The sequence below is a fragment of the Coturnix japonica genome, chromosome 3, assembly GCF_054131305.1.
Source record: "Coturnix japonica strain WE chromosome 3, WE-NBRP24, whole genome shotgun sequence".
In the NCBI taxonomy this organism is placed as follows: Eukaryota; Metazoa; Chordata; class Aves; order Galliformes; family Phasianidae; genus Coturnix; species Coturnix japonica.
Window position 1 is genome coordinate 49,593,896 of NC_140665.1, and position 17,037 is coordinate 49,610,932.

Sequence of the window (17,037 nt, forward strand, 5' to 3'; positions counted from 1 at the left end):
GCCATCACCTTAAAAAGGAGTTTTTCCAGCAGTTATTGTGCCTGCTTGTAGTGATACAGGAAGTCTCTACTACAGTTTTTAGTCAGGCTGTTCAGTGAAAAAACACTCTGTGAAATGGGCCCATACAATGCTTGTGTGAGCCTGTAGTCTCTATCTCTTTATGACTCAGACCTTGTTCTCCAAATGGGTGCTTCACAGAGAATTCAATATATCTGCTGCTCAAAGACAAATAATCAACTTTGTGAGAATCTGATCTAAGCAGTTCTGCAGAAGGTACTCCAGGCAAAGTGAGAAGTAATAGACCACAGAAAACTCACTTCTACTATTCATAACCATTTTTACAGCTGTAGAGCAATGAAAATGAGCCATAAGTCTGTCCCCCCTCTCCCCCCCCTTCCCCCCCCCCTCCTGCCCCAGAGCAGCATTCTTTTTTTTTCAGGAGGAAAGTATTTTATCCTCTCCTGGAAAGGGTTGCAACCCCAAAAGCATGTCTTGACTAAATTACAATAACAGAAGTATTTTTGTTCTGTCCAGAAAACAAAATGAAATCAGAAAAATTGTTTTTGAGTTGCTAGTATATGGCAGCTATTCAGTGAAAAGGAAGAAGTTTGTAATCATTCATAAGTCTTTAAATAAATGATAATAGCACTTCAAAGAGATTAAATTTTGTCTGCTGCCAGGGTCTTCTGAAAGGCTTTTATTTTTTTTTCTTTTGCACTGCAAAATTGGTTAGGCAATTTATTCTTACCCATTGTATGTAAGAGATACTGGAATCTAACGTACTCAGTTCCAATGACTTAATCAGACAAGATTTATGTAAGATTAGCAATTAGAAACTTCACATGAGCTCGCCGCTGCTGTATCTGCCAAGGTTTGAATCCCAGTTGCCTCAGGTTAATGTTTTACAATTACAATTGGAATATGTTTACATCGATGCCAAGTTAAATTCTCAAAAGGTGGAATCAGTACTCTGCTATGAGTGTTAGATGGGTGCATGCATGAGCTGGTAAGCAGATTACATTTTTATATTTTCTCTTATTTCTTGTTTTAGTGTTGCCTTCGGTAAAATGTGAGATTTGGAGTTCTGATTTGTCTTTGATTATTTCCAAAAAAGTGAGAAGCCTTTGTGTCTTTGGAGGTATTATCTGATTTTCCTGCTTAAAGCTTCCCGGTCTCAAAATTGAGTCCATTTGTTCTAATTCAGCCCACATTCCAGGCTCTGGGCTTAGCTCTACAGTGAAGTGAAATGTGTTTTGTAAGTGTGGTTTTTGTTGTTCTCTCACCCTGATTTTCACTGTGAGAAATTAAGTTAGAGATGCATGGCCTGGTAAAGAAGTTAAACTGACATTAGTTCTGCAGTAGGTTATAGCAGTTCTGCAGTAGGATATTGCTTGAAAGTATTAATTTGGGGAAAAGTCATTAAGTAAAATTGCTAGAAGGGACCTTGAAAGAATCTACCCTGTCCATATGCCCCAGCAGATACAAATACCTATTTCTGTAATGCCTGATTAAGCTTATACTGTAATGCATAATGATTTCTCCAGTCCTCATATCTACATTCCTCCTTTCCCTCCTTTCCCTTTTCATAATGACTTGAAGGCCTGCTTTCCTTGCTGAAGAACTCATGCCTGGCCAATTTGAATTGTTTTCTTCTCTCCTCCCATGAGATTCCAGGCTACTCTGTAGAAACAGAATTACTGTACTTGCTGTTCAAGAGAGGATGATGGTGCTTGGGAAACACCTCTACAGAACATATTCAAGAAGAATTGAAACATCTTACTGAATTTTATTTCCAACATTTCCGAAAAACTTTTGAAGTGAAGGTGAACAAATAATAAGATTGCACCATGCCAACCAAAAGCACTGGGAGGGGATGGAAATTTTTAATGACCTAATTTCAATGGATGACATTGTGACAGGTGTTGGTGGTGGCTACCAAGTCTTCCAGAATTCATACAAGAAGTGGCGTGATTCTTCAGAAAGAAATCTTGTCATCATCATCATGCAGTTGCAGTGAACTCAGTACAATACTCCTTGCTCTGGTGCAGATAGTGTGGAGGACTTATCTGCAACACTCTTGATAGTGTTGGTGGTGGTTGGATAAGTCTTACCTTAGGTAGTACTGCACAGTGACAGAATAGGTGTTACATTGGCACAGCTCTGTCAGATAGCCTCAGCTCTTAGACAGGCTACAGAGCTGGATATGTTGTATTTTGTTCCTGATATTTCCTGTCCTTTGGAGAAAGGATTCTACTGTGAGGCATTTGCGTGACAGACTGGCCGCCCATTCAGTGTCTGTAACGTGAATATCAGTCCTCGTTTTACAAAGAAATGGAAATGCGTTGGAGGGATGACGGGGAACAAGAAAAGGAGAGGGAAACTAGAAAAGGAGAAATGTATTTTTTCAGGGATTCACTAACAGCTGTTCTAAGTGTGGGTGAGGAGGTTGTTTGTACACAGTTCTGCATTTGAGGATGTTTGTGCAGAAATTGCTTGGATCCACAGAGTCCTCCAATTTTAGACGTGAATTCCGCTTACTCAGCGCACAGAGTAAACAGGATTTACCCTCCAGTTCCATCAGTTCAGTCTTTTCCAAAATGATTTCAATTACTTTTTTTCGAATGAATTGATGGGATTAAAAACAGTTGCAGCGGAAGAAAAAAGTGTGAAAGGCGAGCCTAGAGTACAAGACAGGCTCTGGGTCAGGTTGGAACTCGGCAGAAAACTGCTTCTAAAACTATGGAATCTCAGCAGAGATTGAGGCGAGTGTCAGAAATTTGGTAGAACTAAATCTGATAAGAGCAGATCTCTGGACCAGCTGCTTGGCTGAAGCTATAGACTGCACAGGAAAGAATATATGAAGTATGAAACATGAAAGAAATAACAGCCATTTCTGTGGAAATTTAATGCTTCACGTACACCCTGCCCTTTGTGATCTTTTAGGCTGTTTTTTCGCATGACTGGGAAGAAGCGAAAGCCTGCATGTGAAACCAGAACAGTAGTATTAAGGACTTTTTTGTTTGTTTTGTAAGTGAGGACCTTTTAAGGCGTATTGGCACAGTAATCATTGTTGAATGGATCTTGGTGCTCAGTCAGTAGAGCCAGTCATCTGGGGTAAGTGTACCATGTATACCTACCCTTGGTGACTAAGTCATGGGACTTCAGAAGCTGGATCGTGGACTTGCTGCGTGATCTCAAGCAAGCTGTTTATAGTCATCTTGTTTACTGTACCAGATGCTCAACAAACTGCCTGGGTTCATCCTGAGAACTAACACTGTGTTACAAAACAGACACAGTTCCCAGACAGAAAAGCAATTTAGCTTAATCTTCTCTTTCCTCATACATGAAATGTGCCTTCCTACTTTCCTCCTCTCTCTTGGTGAAGGGTTGAGTATTTTTGCTAAAATTACTTAACAGCAGTGTAAATCACTACCAGCAGTTTAAAAGTTGAGTGTACTAGGGTTCAGGTTTATCATGTTCTAAAGTTCCCAGGTGCCCCAGGTTGATGGAATAATATGTGCTGTACTGTGGTGTGGTTTATTGTGTACTCATAATATATAGAATTAGAGTCATTGCAGATCAACTGTTTTTTACTGAATTATAGTCAGGCATTAAGGTGCCTTAATTCCAGGAGGCATTTATTCATATGTCATCCTGTAAGGAGAGAAAATGAGAGGATGATGCACTTCAGTCCTTATTTATTTTATTAATGCAGAGTGGCATTATATTCCCTAAGCACAATTCATTTCCAGTGGTGCGCTGATGAAGGAAACTTTGCGTTAACTTAGGCTATGATATGTTAGAAGCTATGTGGAGATCTAATGATATTATCAGGAGCATGAAGTCTAATGGTTTACAAATTCTAGTTCTCAGACCCTCTTGGACTTTGTGTTGATAGTCCATAAAAAAATCAGTCACTTGCAGAAGGGAGAGTCGTCATCTTTACAGTCTAGGAACAGAACTGAGAACCTCTGGCTCTAACAAATTTTTTTCCAGGCAATGCTTTTTGGTTCTTTTGGCACGAGTGTCTGCCAAGTCACCTGATTTTACACTCAGCTCTACCAGAATTTGCAGACACAGATGCCGTCCAGGTTCAAAAGATCCTGGAGTAAATCTGCAGTTTTAATGGCTTCTGCCTCTGTCTTTCAGACTGCTGAGAGTTGCACAGGGATTCAAACATGCCAAGATGTTGAAATGCTGAATCACATCTCTGTCTCCCAGCTGCCTCTCCACAACATAAGAGGCATATAGCTTTATGAGGAATGTTGTCACCACCGTCCAGATCTTGGAACAGTTCTCATGGAGAGAAAAGAATTGGACAAGCGCAAGGATCCAGGTGTCCTCATCCAAGGGGAACACAGTGCAGATACCACACGGTGACGGTGTTATTGGAAATCTGCTTTCCAGTGTAGAAACCTTGCGCTGACCCTAGCCTTAGAGCCTTGCAGCATTGTCGGGGTAGTTCGAAGCACCTACTGAGCAAGCCAAAATCCAGGCCAGTCCTTTTTAAGTAGCACATAGAGTTGGAAGAGAAGAGGGAATATTCTGGCTTTCCGTATCTGGGCTGTGGCCTGAGTGTATCTCATTGTTGGCACACTCATTGCTGTTTGGCAAACTTGAGTGCTGAGGGACCTGAGAAGCAGTGATAAAGCGCTGTTGTCCTAGTGCTAGGGCTGTCCTTACCAGATAGGAAAGGGAAGAAAGGCAAATGTACTTCCATTTTTTTTTCCACTACACTTAGTCTAGACCTGACTCTTCAGTGTGGTGTGCAAGGCTTTATCTATTGGTAACCATGAGCATTCCCAAAACCACTTCAGAGTTATCCAGAGCTGAATGTGTGCCTGTGCTGGAGCTGCCCTTGTTATTAGCCTTCTAGATCTTTTCCCTGACCCCCCAAGAGTGCGCAGACCAGTAGGTTTTGTGATCCATGTTTCTGCATAATACATAGGTCGGTATCCTTAAAATAGTCTTATTTTTGCACATCATCATCTGTCATTGCAAACCACATTTCAAGATGATTCAGATATCTTCTTGTCGGCTAAAACTGCAACACTTTTCAGGGTAAGACTGTCAAGTTGTACATTCGTTTTTTTCCATCTATCATTACACATATTGAAACCCAAATGCTGGTTTTTCCAGGTTGCCACTTTCAGTTTCATCTCTGCTCTTTTGTGGAGAAGGTGGGGCTTTTTTTTTTTTATTGTTTTGTTTTCCCTTAAGTGAATTGGTTATGAAAAGAAACTGAATGACAGCAATAGATGCCTGCAATAGACAGAGGGAATGAGGACCAGCTGTAGCTGCTTGGCTTGCAGCCATTCTCCCAGTGCCCACACCAACGAGAAAAGATGTTGACAGCTCAGTAAATTTTATTTCATTTTGAAGCATTGGCTGTTCCCAAATTGGCTTACTAAAATATACATATCTGTTTTCTCTTCAAGCAAAAAGGACGAGAAGGAGCAAAGAACTTTTCTAAGTTAAGCACTCACAAAAAAGCTTTTATTTATCTCTCACTGGTATGCATGCAAGAGTTGTTCAGTAGAGTTTTGATGGAAAGCATAGTTTTCTTCCCCTAAGCAACAGCTAGTAGATCAGTTCTGCTCAAAATAAACTTAATTTACATATTTATTTCCTCTGATTTAACCTCCCTGAGAGCAGGAGTGGTGGCATCTGTAGAGTCCTAATATATCACTTAGACTAACTCAATCAGGTCTGGTTTCACATGAGGAGGTTCCCGGAACTGGTTAATTTCTTTATTTGCTTATTAAAGTAATAAGGATACTTGTAATCAGTCTGAGCTGTCTCTCTGCAATTAATAAAATAGGAAATCAGAACAAGTTTCAGGAGTTGGCTGAATTACAAATGCTGAATTACAAGAAGAGAACTGCAGTGATTATCAGATCATCGATCTGTTTAGATCAGTGACACTGGTTTGCAATGGCTGGAGGCAAAATGCATGATATCCTGCCACAAGCAATGAAGAAATGTGCTCTGCTGGGAAGAAGAAGCCTAAGATGTGAAGCTTGATTCTTTTCAGCCGTTCTGTAATATCCAAGATGATGGTTTGTAATAAAAGCCTTCTCTTGTTTTGTCATCTGATGTTTTCACTTTCTGCCAAGATCTTGGCATCTGTGATGGAGGTGGTAGTAGGCTTCCCTGTCCAATTACTCATTACACGTCCTTTGATCTCCATATCAAATCTGACTTCTGTTTTGTTTTGTTTTTCCTGCTGTTTTCTGAGGAAAAGCAAACAGGTGCATTGCTGGTCCAGAGATGGTTTATGGCACTAGCTCCACCACCGGCTTTAGGCTTCTGTGTGATTTGATTATTTGCAGAGATACGAGCAGTGCCTGCAGACCACACACAGGTTCCTCAGCTCTTCCCCTTCTCAAGCACAGCCCAGGACCTGCTGAGCTGTCTCCAGAATCAGCTTTCTTTGGCATTCAGGTAAGTCCTTGAAAAAACTTTTTTTCAGCTGTCAATCTTTGTTCTTGAGATTTGCCTCAGGCAAAACCCATACAAATTCCCAAGCTTTGGAGTTGGACCTGAAATATGAAATCAACCGGACTAATTCCACCCCTAGTCCAGTCAACCAAATAGTTCTGTCAGAACGAATAAAAGCAGAAGGGATGAGTATCCCCAGCATACTCTCAGCACAACTTGTTTTAGATTATATACTGCATTGACAGCACTGTATTGTGCCCTTACTGCACAACTTAGGTAGTTTGAGGTTTGATCCAAATGTCTGTGCAAAAGCTTTTCCCAAAGCCAAGTGTCCAAAAGACCCATGCTCTGAAATAGCTTTCCTTTAACAAGATTGAATGGTGACCTCCTCCTTATCACTTTGCCATGCTCAGTAAGGTGTGTTTGTGGTGTCGTTTATGTTTTAGTGATCGTTCCAAAACTTATCTAGGTTCTTATAGAAGGCAGTAGAGAAAGCCATGCTTTCTTATCTTACAGGGACAAGTCTTTTGGATTTCATCTCACTTAGGTGATAAAGTGTAGATAATAAGAATAGTTTGATCATGCCATATATTGTACCTTCCCAAGGTGCAGTTGGTGTATGTATCCCTTCTCTTCAGGATGTGTTTGCCAGACAGAACCTTAGATTAGCAAGGCAGAACCAAACTTATACCCTGTTTTTATCTTTATACCTGGTGTTTTGCTTTCTGCCAAACTTGTTTCCGTCCTCTCCTGCTTCAGTCTGACCATGTGCATTATTGCCTTCCCAAATGTTAAATTCAGTTGAGTAACTACTGCGTCAGTGCCAGCCTGAGCCCTAACAGATTGCAAACCCACTGTGAGGCAGAATGTCTTTCCGCATGAGGCTTTCATATTCCAGATTGCAGGCTTTTTCACATAATGATTCCTCTACTTGGTATATGTATTCATGGGGCAGCATATAGCAGGATTTGTCACGTGAAATTCATGTGATTTAATGCATATAGCCAATTACTGTGGACACAGTATTAATTAAATCATTTCCCTGCAGTATAGGCTCTGTGAAGAACAGCTTGTCCCAAGCCATACTTCTAAAGCAGAAAGCGAGTTCTCTCTCCATGTGACATATTAGTCATCACAAAAATCTTTTAATGAGACTTTTAATCAGCATGCTTTGGCTTTTCTTCACCAAAATGTGAGATCTGAAATGTTACCTAAGAGCAAATTATTTCTTCTGCAAAAAAAAAGTCCTGGGGGAAACTGAAGGGAAAATGTTCTCTGCCCACAGACTGCAGCATGTTCTGAGGCTGGGTCAGGAGCTGAAAAGCTTCTGAGACCTCACAGAGGACACTCTGCTTCTCTATAGGAGCTGCCTCCACATTTCAGTTCGCAGAGCTGCAGTTGCTTTGGGGTATTTAGTTGTTGCCGTGGGGATGTTACTTTGTGGGAGGTGCTAAAATTCCTCTGCAGAGTTCCTGTGAAGCACTAGACTTAGGGCAGTGTTGGAGCAGGGAGTTGAGGAAGGACTTTTAAAGCTAATGTGCTACTTATTGGGCTGATGTTTCTTCTGACCTCTCCTAGAGATGAAAAATGGAGTTAGATCTTGTATTCTTGGCCCAGCCCCACTGCACTTGCACCCCCAGAGCAAACCCCCAGCACAGCTCTCTGTCTTGTGGGTGAAAGCATGTAATTAAACCTGCCTATAAATGATGCCCTGCAAGGATGGGACACACGTGTCAGACTTCCTCCTGATTTCCACCCTTGCTGGGCACTTTGTTATTTTGTCCCTATGAAAATGATAGGAATTACAAAGGACTCAGCCAGCCAGTGTGCTGGCAAGCACTCAAGCTCTGCACATGACGGCTGCGTTGGCCAGAACTGCTTGGTTCCCTGTCCTATCTTCATCCAGGCTGAATAGATGTAGAAAAGCACCCCTCAGTTAAAGAGCATTTAAGTTCCTTTGCTGGTGCTTTGAAATATTTTCCCATCTCTCTATCTGTTAATATTGGCAAGGGCCTGTGTTGGCAGGTTCTTATGCTGCCAGCTTTCATGCTTTTGTCAAAAGCTATTGAGTTGCTCTGCTAAGCTTCAGCTCCTGCTGCCAAATGATAAATGACAACCTCTAGCCTTGTTTTTTTTTGGTTTTGTTTTTTTTTTTTTGTGACTGAGGGTGAAACATCGCCATATCTGAATTTAAAAAACTAGAAACTAGAAAGGAAAATAACTGTTTGTTTATAGTTGTTACAGTGGTAATACCATGTTGTTCTATTTCTATATGGATGTGTTATATACGTGTGGGGTATTACCTCCATCACAAACCAACCTATTCAACTGGTGTAGTTCTCTTCAAAAACTCTTTGTTGAAGATTAGAAAACCTAAATTTTATCACGAGACTTTGCAGGGAGGAAATCTTCACCACACACTGATCCACATCTTCACTCTATTTTGGTTTGGGCACTTGGATACAACTTCTCTCTGTCTCTCATGCTGTAGGTTTGTTGGTGTGACCACAGGTATCCACACAGCCCCTTTCTGGGGATATTTTCTGAGGCAGAGAACTTCCCTTGCTTCAAACGGCTCGTGGGCCTGGCAAAGGTGGGCCTGCTGTCCTACCTGCTGGCCTTTCTGCTGCCCTCTCCTCCCAGAACTGAACAGGCAACTGGCCACACTTCTGAGCTGGCAGGGTTGCACCACAGCTTCATTCTACTTAATGCCAGCCCTGCAGAGCTGTGCTATTGATGTCAGGAAAATAATTTCCAGAGGTTCGAGATTTGTAATGGTTTATCGCAGGTCACAGCCTGACTCTGCACTTTGCTCCACCTCTGCTGTGGATGCTGTCCTGTGGGAAGAGTTGCTGCTGTTCAGCACAGAAGTCTCCAATTTATTTCCTTTGGAAGAGCTCATATTGCCGAGTCAAATCCAGCTTTGTGTGCTTTTCTCCATGAGGGAACTAAAAGCAGAGAGGTGATGTGACTAAGTAAGGCCAAATTATGAGTCAGTGCTGAAAGTCAAGGTGAAACTCAGGAGACTTTGGCTTCTGAGGCTGTTTTCCCTCCTGCTTGAAGAGACGGGAAGCTGTGAGACGGGTGCCTATAAGAGGTACAGTGTGCCGAGGGCTGAATAAATGCTGCTTGTGTGAGAGTGAACACAACCTCATCTGTCTGCGATTGGTGCACAGAGAACAAGTTCCATGGATGTTCCTGCAGTTAATTACAGAGCCAGCTTCTCTCCTGCTCTGCAGCTGCGTGGTGCAGAGCGGTCCCACAGCCGGTGCAGCGGGCCGAGGAGGCCTGCCCAGGGCTCATAGCACTGTGATGACCTTGCAGGGACCACCGGAGGGCTCGTGCCAGGGGAGAAAGAGAGAGGGCTTGTTTGCACCTGCAGAAGCAGTGGGGAGTGAGCTGTGCCAGTCCTCTGGGCTCTTTGAGGGGATTGAGGCCTGAGGGACTCACAAGGACAAGAAGAAAATGTGTTGCAGTATTAACTGAACAGATGAGGAGTTGTTGGGTTGTTTGCATTCTTGGCCCTGGCCATAGGAGGCAACTAAAACGCTATTTCTTTATCCTCTGCCTTTTTTTTTTTTTTTTTTTCCAAAACACTTCTGCCTGTTTCCTGGTTTTGTTAAGCAGCAGCATCCAGTCCTGTCTGTCCCTGAGCTCACAGTCACGGAGGGTGCTGTGCTGTATTTGTGCCTTATGCAATATTTGTGTCAAAAAGCCTCTGTCTAAACAGACACGATGTCAGTAAAGGATGACCCCAAAACAAATGGTCAGCAGCCCCGTATAGCTGCTCTTTCCCAAAAGTGAGTAATATGAGGGAAATGGAAAAGACTGGTCTTAAGTAAGTCAGATCCAGCTCATAAATCTGATTAAAAACATCAGTTACTGAATATCTAAACCAAATAGAACATCAAACATTCTGATTAAGCGCACGCACAAAACAAAACAACAAATAAACAGGAAACTGGTTTTATCTTTCATGTGGTTCTATCAATATCTATTATCTGGTATACTGATGTTTTCAGGATCTATTTAAAAGGACTGCAGTGCTCAGACAACATGTGATGAAACTTCTATCCAACATTTTTTTGGTGTCCAAGCTGGAAATTCCTATCCCTCCTGACCGTCCATCTCAAGATCAAGTGCAGCTGTTTTCCCTGCAACTCTGTCTCCCCTTTCCAGCTGGACTTCTGTACCGCTGATTGTTTTCAGACCTTGTATAGTTCTGTCTGTAGCACTTGGACTGTAATCTGCGCTCTACTTAATCACAGGAAAATGATTCTCCAAAACATTGTATGTGCAGAATACAAGCTGAAGAAGTCTGAGAGTACAGCTGGAAGACAGAAAGTCAAGAGAAGGTCATTTCATTCAGAAAAATATATGTTCATTGCTATACCTTAATTCAGATAAATTCATGTTAGCTTGGACATGCAATTCTGAAAAGAGCTGAGGTGTTTCCTGTACTCAGGGTACAGTTCTTCTTTGGGCTTAGGATAGCCTTGTTTTGGTATCTTCAGTATCTGTGTGCCATCTGCCAGTCTGTGTGTGCTGCTTAGTGTTACACTGCTAATCAAAATGCATACCAGCTTCTTCAGTTGAAAAGGAAATCTGGCTCTTAAGGTGTATGCCCCAGTTACTTAACATATCAATAATTTATTATGATCTGCTTCTGAAGATAAACATATGAATTACAGCCAAGCTTTTGGGCTTGAATGAGTGACACCGGCCTAGCAAGAATTGTTTCAGGAAAAAAATGTGATGCTTCTTTCACAAATAACACAAGGTGCGATCTTGATGGCACATCTTCAGAAAGCCAAGCAGCTTAAACTATTTTGATCTGCAGAGATTTGGACAGGTGGCCTGACAGAGGATTCTCTGAATTGTGAAAGAGGTCAGTGCTCTTTCTAGCCATGATATATTGTGGTAATAAAGATAAAAGTTTTTGATTTAGGAACTGGTTTTCAGGAAATTCAATCTCCTGTGAGCAGCTCAGGATACAGAGCAGAAGAGAACAGCAAATCAAAGCTGTATCCAATGTTATATATTAATGCCCATGTCTGGGTTTTAATAATTTACGTTAAAAGCATTAGTGGGACCGCAAAGGGAATTTGCTGCTGGATCCAACGTGATTTTGCAGCTCCCCTAATGAAAGAATAGGAACCACTTCAGTTCAACGGTCCTCACTTCTGCCCAGTGCTTTAGGAGGAAACAGTGAGGCAGTCCATCACAGAAAGTACAAAGGAATGTCCTTGGCTGTTTTAGAGAATGGCAAAATAAACTATATAAAATGAAGAAGTTGCCTTAGACCATATCCATCTGTACTTACTGTCTCCTTAGTATGTTTAAGCATCTCTCCAGCAACGTGTGATAACAGTTAGGTCCTGATCCCGCCGGCAAATTTACCCCAAGGCAGACAATGAAATTAACTTAAGTTTAACGTGATATTGTTCAAAAAATAATTCCATAATTCCTTTTTCCCTAGGCAAGCAATATAGTTATGACAAGTAGAGAAGGGTAGGAAAGGGAAATGCTTTATTTTAATAGAATAGAGGTCTCTAACTCACAGGATACCATCCATCTTCTCAGGATGTGTCTGACACTGAATTTCCTGTACTAACCCGTGAACAAGAAATACCTTATCAAACATCCTGAATGTTGCTCCTGTTTGGATCTAATTATGTAATTTGCTAGTCAGTTTTTCTATGATACTAACATATGCACGGGTTGTGATTGTGAAACTCATTGAAAATCTCTTTCAAAATTAGTTTGTAATTATGCATAAAGACAGCTTGAAACAGATGCATGTGGATACAGCAGTGAGGGTTGATTAAAGGTATGGAAGTCATCAGGGTGACATCTGAGATTTGTTAGAGACTGTAGGGTTGTGTGACCGTAGGGTTGTGTGACCTTGCTAGTTGCTTTTTAGAAGGAAAATGTTGACTCTTTTCTAAGAAACTGTTAAATCTATTCCTCCTGATATCAATCTAATTTAAATCTAAATTATATAGTTTTGTATTGTGTATAATGGTAACTCTTGCTTCCTCCAAAGAACCTGACAGCAGCTGTCAAGGAGTGGCTTTTCTAAGATTCCTGTGCACTGCATGCAAAACTATTTTGAAAGCTTTTGTTTAGTGGCTATATAAAGGCTGAGCTTATCTGAAAATCTAACTTTGTGTTTATTTAGAGAGTTGATGCTGTGCTGGGAGCAGTCAAATATTTCACATAGATAATCCTTATGGGGTCTCCGAGGGTCACAGTCTTCAGCAAGAGGCTACAAGGGACAAGGAACAGCTGATGCGTTCTATAGAGATCAGTGCCAAAAACCCAAGAGTCACGGGACCTGCATAGTTGCCCCTCAGAGGTAGGTTCTTCCACTATGCTTTTGAGGCTCCTTCTGGCTTTCTTATCATGTTGTTGTCATTAATGACTAGGGTTAATAGTTCGTATTGCCTGAGAGTAGTGGAGGAAAGATCTGGCAGAGCAGTATGATTCACTCCATGAAGAAATTTGGCCAGCGAGTCATTAAAATACACATGCCCCACAACAAAACATGTGATGCACCCAGAGCCAAGTACCTCTAGAGGATGCATAAACAACAAGTAATGGAGAATCAATTAAATGACAGCTGGCCCGTCAGAGTTAAACAACTGAGAAAAGGAAGTTGCCTACAATTCAGAGCAAAGCACGTGATGAAACAGCAGCACACTCATGATTTCTGGAATCACTGAGCGGGTAATTCAGCCTTTTCAAGCTGCAGTGGTGAATCACCAAGTGTTTTTCTGGGTGTGAGCCTTCAGGGAACACGTTGGCTGGAATGGAAGTGACCTCGACAACAGGCATAAATCTGGGGCATTCCTAAAGCAGAAAGGCAGCGGGTCAAAGGACACAGCTAGGATTTAATTGTGGCTGTAATTAAAGAACCATTCGTCAGGGCTTGAGAATGCAGATCTATTACATGTTTCAGACTAGATAGGTGTTGTTAGCAAATGATAATTACATATGCTACCTTCAATAGAAAAGTAATTCAAACTGGAATGTAACCAGGTTGTAAAGGCAGCAGTGACTGGGTAAGAACAGCCAGGGGATTTTAATTTCTTTGCCATTCCTAAAGCACTAATGGTGAGACATGTGTGTTTGGTTTTGAAGGCCTATGATCAAGATTAGATTTGTTGCAGGACCATTAAATCATTGGAGTGGCATTCGGGATAGGTTTGGTTGTCTGTGTGTGATCACAAAATGGCGATCACAGAATTATTAAAACTGTAACATTCGGACAAAATGCTAAGAAATTGTAACAAGCTCCAGCGTTTTCAAAGTGAATACAAGCTTGTGGCCACACAGTAAGCGTGCATATCCATGTATCTTTGTACTCATTAATTCTCCACGCCAATCTATAGAATAGGTTACCTCATAATATTTTAAGAACCTTCAAAAATATGTTGTTGAAAATGCAAATAAACAGAGTCAAGCCAGCACAGAACAGCTGGTACATCAGCAGTGCTCCTGAGCCCTGGAAGAACAGGCATCCCTACAGAAAGCAGGCAGAGGAACTGCTCCCTGACTGATTCTTTGATTCCTGCTAAAACTTGATTTATTTAGGTGTCTTCAGAGCAGCAAAGCATGAGTGTGCTCTTTGAACACATCCCTTTGCTACGGTATTCAGTAATTGTGATGGCAGACAGTGCCTGGTAGGTTCATTGCTGTGAAGGAGGGTTCAGCTCTTGTGAATTTCCTTAGCTTCACTGTTGACAGAAGCTCCTGAAGAGACAGAAGTTTTGAAGGACAATGAGAGGAAACTGTGTTAAAGCTTGACAAACCACCATTGCTGCTCACTGTTACAGGAACTATGAAAAGTCAGAAAATACAGAATTTACCCCTATATATTTCCTAAGCAGCCATGAGACATAAAAGAAAATGCAAAGAAGCAGTGTGCAATTTCCTGAAGCTTGAGAAAACGAAACTTTGTTTTGCCTTGACCAGCTACATAAGCATAAAAAGAGATTTTCTGCAGTCAGAAACTCTCCCTGGTTTGGTAAATCCCAACATAAACATTCCATCAGCTCAGGCAAAGCTAAAAGTATTTGCAGTTTGGCAGAGGGTTTTCCTAATGAACAATTAGCATTTATCTCACAAATAATATTGCTTTGTTTTAGTCTCACATAGAACAAAAACAAGGCTGAGTTTTAAAAGCCTCCTTAAGAAATTACTGCTGTAAACTAGTAAAAATCCTTCCTTTGCACTTGAAGACAGGCAAAATAGCCTGGGGTGGGCTAAGCTATATGTTTAATCCAGGCATTCTGGTCCACTGTCACCTGCAGTGAAAGGTCCTGCTCTGGCGGCTGGATAGCAAAACATGGTATGTAGGACCATCTCCTCCACCCAAAAAACCCACTAATGTCACAGAGAAAAGGCTGCTGGCTTTTCCACATAGGTTCCATATTACTCTGTGTACCAAGCATCTGGGCTGGGCAGTATTATCCTTACTCATGTTGATGAGTAATTACAACACTGACATGAGCATGTGAACACCAACCTTAGCAGAGGTTGCAAAATCTCCTGCATACCTCTGCACTTGTTTTAGCTATCAGGAAACTGTTCTCTAACCTCCTGCCTGAGCGGAGTAAGCTATAACACCTATCAGCATGAGAGAAAAGCTACTGTGTGGAAGGGTAGTGGACTGGTAGCACGAGGTTGTTACATTCCTTGTCTTTGTGTTGTGATGTCCTGTAGCCCCGGGAGAGCTCTCTCCAAAGCCCAAAACAAGAGACTTCCTCTCAGATGTGAAAAATTCTGCATCAAGGCCAAGTGACTTCTTTCTCATCTACCCTCCTGCAGAGCTTGTCCCTTAAATGAAGCTTTGCTTCCACGTTTTTAAAGCTTGTTAATTATTTTTCCTTGGAATATGTTACCAAAGAGATGGATGTATTCTGATTGGATTTCAATCAGTTTCTCATCTTCCTGATAGGGTATTTATTTTTATTTGTTATTTTCCCCCTGGAAAGAAAAGAAGAAACAAGCTACAACAGCAACAAACAGGAAAATAAAACACCGGTCTCAAAACAACAGAAAGCCATTTATTTCTCTGCCCAGTTTAGGAAAACAGATTGTGTTTAAAAAGATGTGAGCTAATGTGCTCTTAACACCCCCACTCCCAAACACATTAATCATACACGCTGGCTTAAAACAGGTTTACCATATCTCAGAGATTACAATCAGTCTTTGTCTCTTCCCTAGCTGGCTTGCTTTTAGATGTGACCTCCTTTTCTCATCCAGACACGTGCTCTTCGTCTGCTGGGACTGCTCTGCTTTAAACCCATCCTGACAGTTACCTTGCTTCTCAGTCTCTCCCAAAGGACCGAGACTATTCCAGGTGGTTTCCTCAGACTATAATTAGCTGCTTCCCTCTTTCCTCTCTGCAGCTTTTCTCCCTGTCTTCTGCAGTCTCATCCCCCATCCTGTCCTGCTTGGAGTATATGTAAAAGGAAACACTACACTATGGGACTAAAAGCACATTGTTTAATGAAGACAAAAATACCAAATTTTATAGTAAAAAATCAATACTTTCTTCCTTTTCCATTAGGCTGCAACGTATCCTCTTGTTACCCAAAATACACACTGCCTGCTTGTTGCTGAAATATGACATCCTTTTCATTTTTCTAGTCCATGTTATTTCCTTGTTTATTTTTGTAGAGAGCATACCGTGTTTTCCTTTCTTGCTCTAGTATAGTCCTCTCCCCTATGGCAAAGTAAATGCATATTAAGTTTCATCTCTGTTTCTGTCAGCTGAACAGCTCCTGAAAATGTAAATCCAGAAGCAGCTCTCCCAGATTCAAGATTTAACCTAAGATGTGACTATTCGGCTCATAATGGATTGGAAGCTGAGAAGTCTCCAAGATCTTACAAGCAGAAAAGCCTTCTTCCCGAATTTCCATGTCAATGTCAGAGAGACTGCAGTTTGTTTAGCGGAGTTTAGTGTCAGTACTTAATTTTAAGCTTCTCCAAAAAGAAAATAATCTTCTAACAACCAGCTCTGCAAATTTAAGAAAACCAGCTTAGTTAAAACAAATTGTGCAGCACCTTTTCAGCTCTTCTCAGCTCAATTACGCAAGTCTCAAGGCTCGGTTCACCAAAACAAGAAGAAATAAAACAAGGCGGAAAGGCTATTTGAAGGAATTTCATGTGTTAGTTTATCCAAGCTTTGAAATCGAAATGTGGCGATTATTAGAATTCCTTTGTGATTTAACACAATGATGTTCCCGTCCTATTACAAAAGGATGCCTTGGAATTACTACAAAGGAGGACGTGTTACAAAATAATTTTAAAGCTTTTTTTGAAGGCTTTGTCAAATGTACTGTTATCTGTGGAGCTGTATTCCATAGATATGGAATACAAACAAATACGCAGCAATTCAAAGAGCAGTTTGGAATTGGTTTGGAAACGTAGCAACCATTTGTCCTGATGATTTTCTTTTTTTTAAATCTTTTTAGCTTATGGTGCTTAGTAGGACACCTGTTTACCCCCCTTTCGGAAAAGTCCAAATGGAATATAGCGGTTTGATGCTGCAAAGTAGGAAGGAGGTGAAAGCAGGAAAAAAAACAG

At 41.3% G+C, this 17,037-nt stretch overlaps 1 long non-coding RNA gene across 2 annotated transcripts; it reads left to right on the forward strand.

The window, feature by feature from the left end:
• Nucleotides 1-876: 876 nt before the first annotated feature.
• On the forward strand, nucleotides 877-16,611 carry LOC146761394 (uncharacterized). Of its 2 annotated transcripts, none has more exons than XR_014944794.1 (3): nucleotides 877-1,006; nucleotides 6,333-6,444; nucleotides 16,222-16,611. It is a non-coding gene; the product is annotated as an uncharacterized LOC146761394 (long non-coding RNA). The 2 variants fall into 2 exon arrangements; XR_014944793.1 differs by lacking the exon at nucleotides 16,222-16,611 and adding an exon at nucleotides 12,623-12,759.
• Nucleotides 16,612-17,037: the final 426 nt, after the last annotated feature.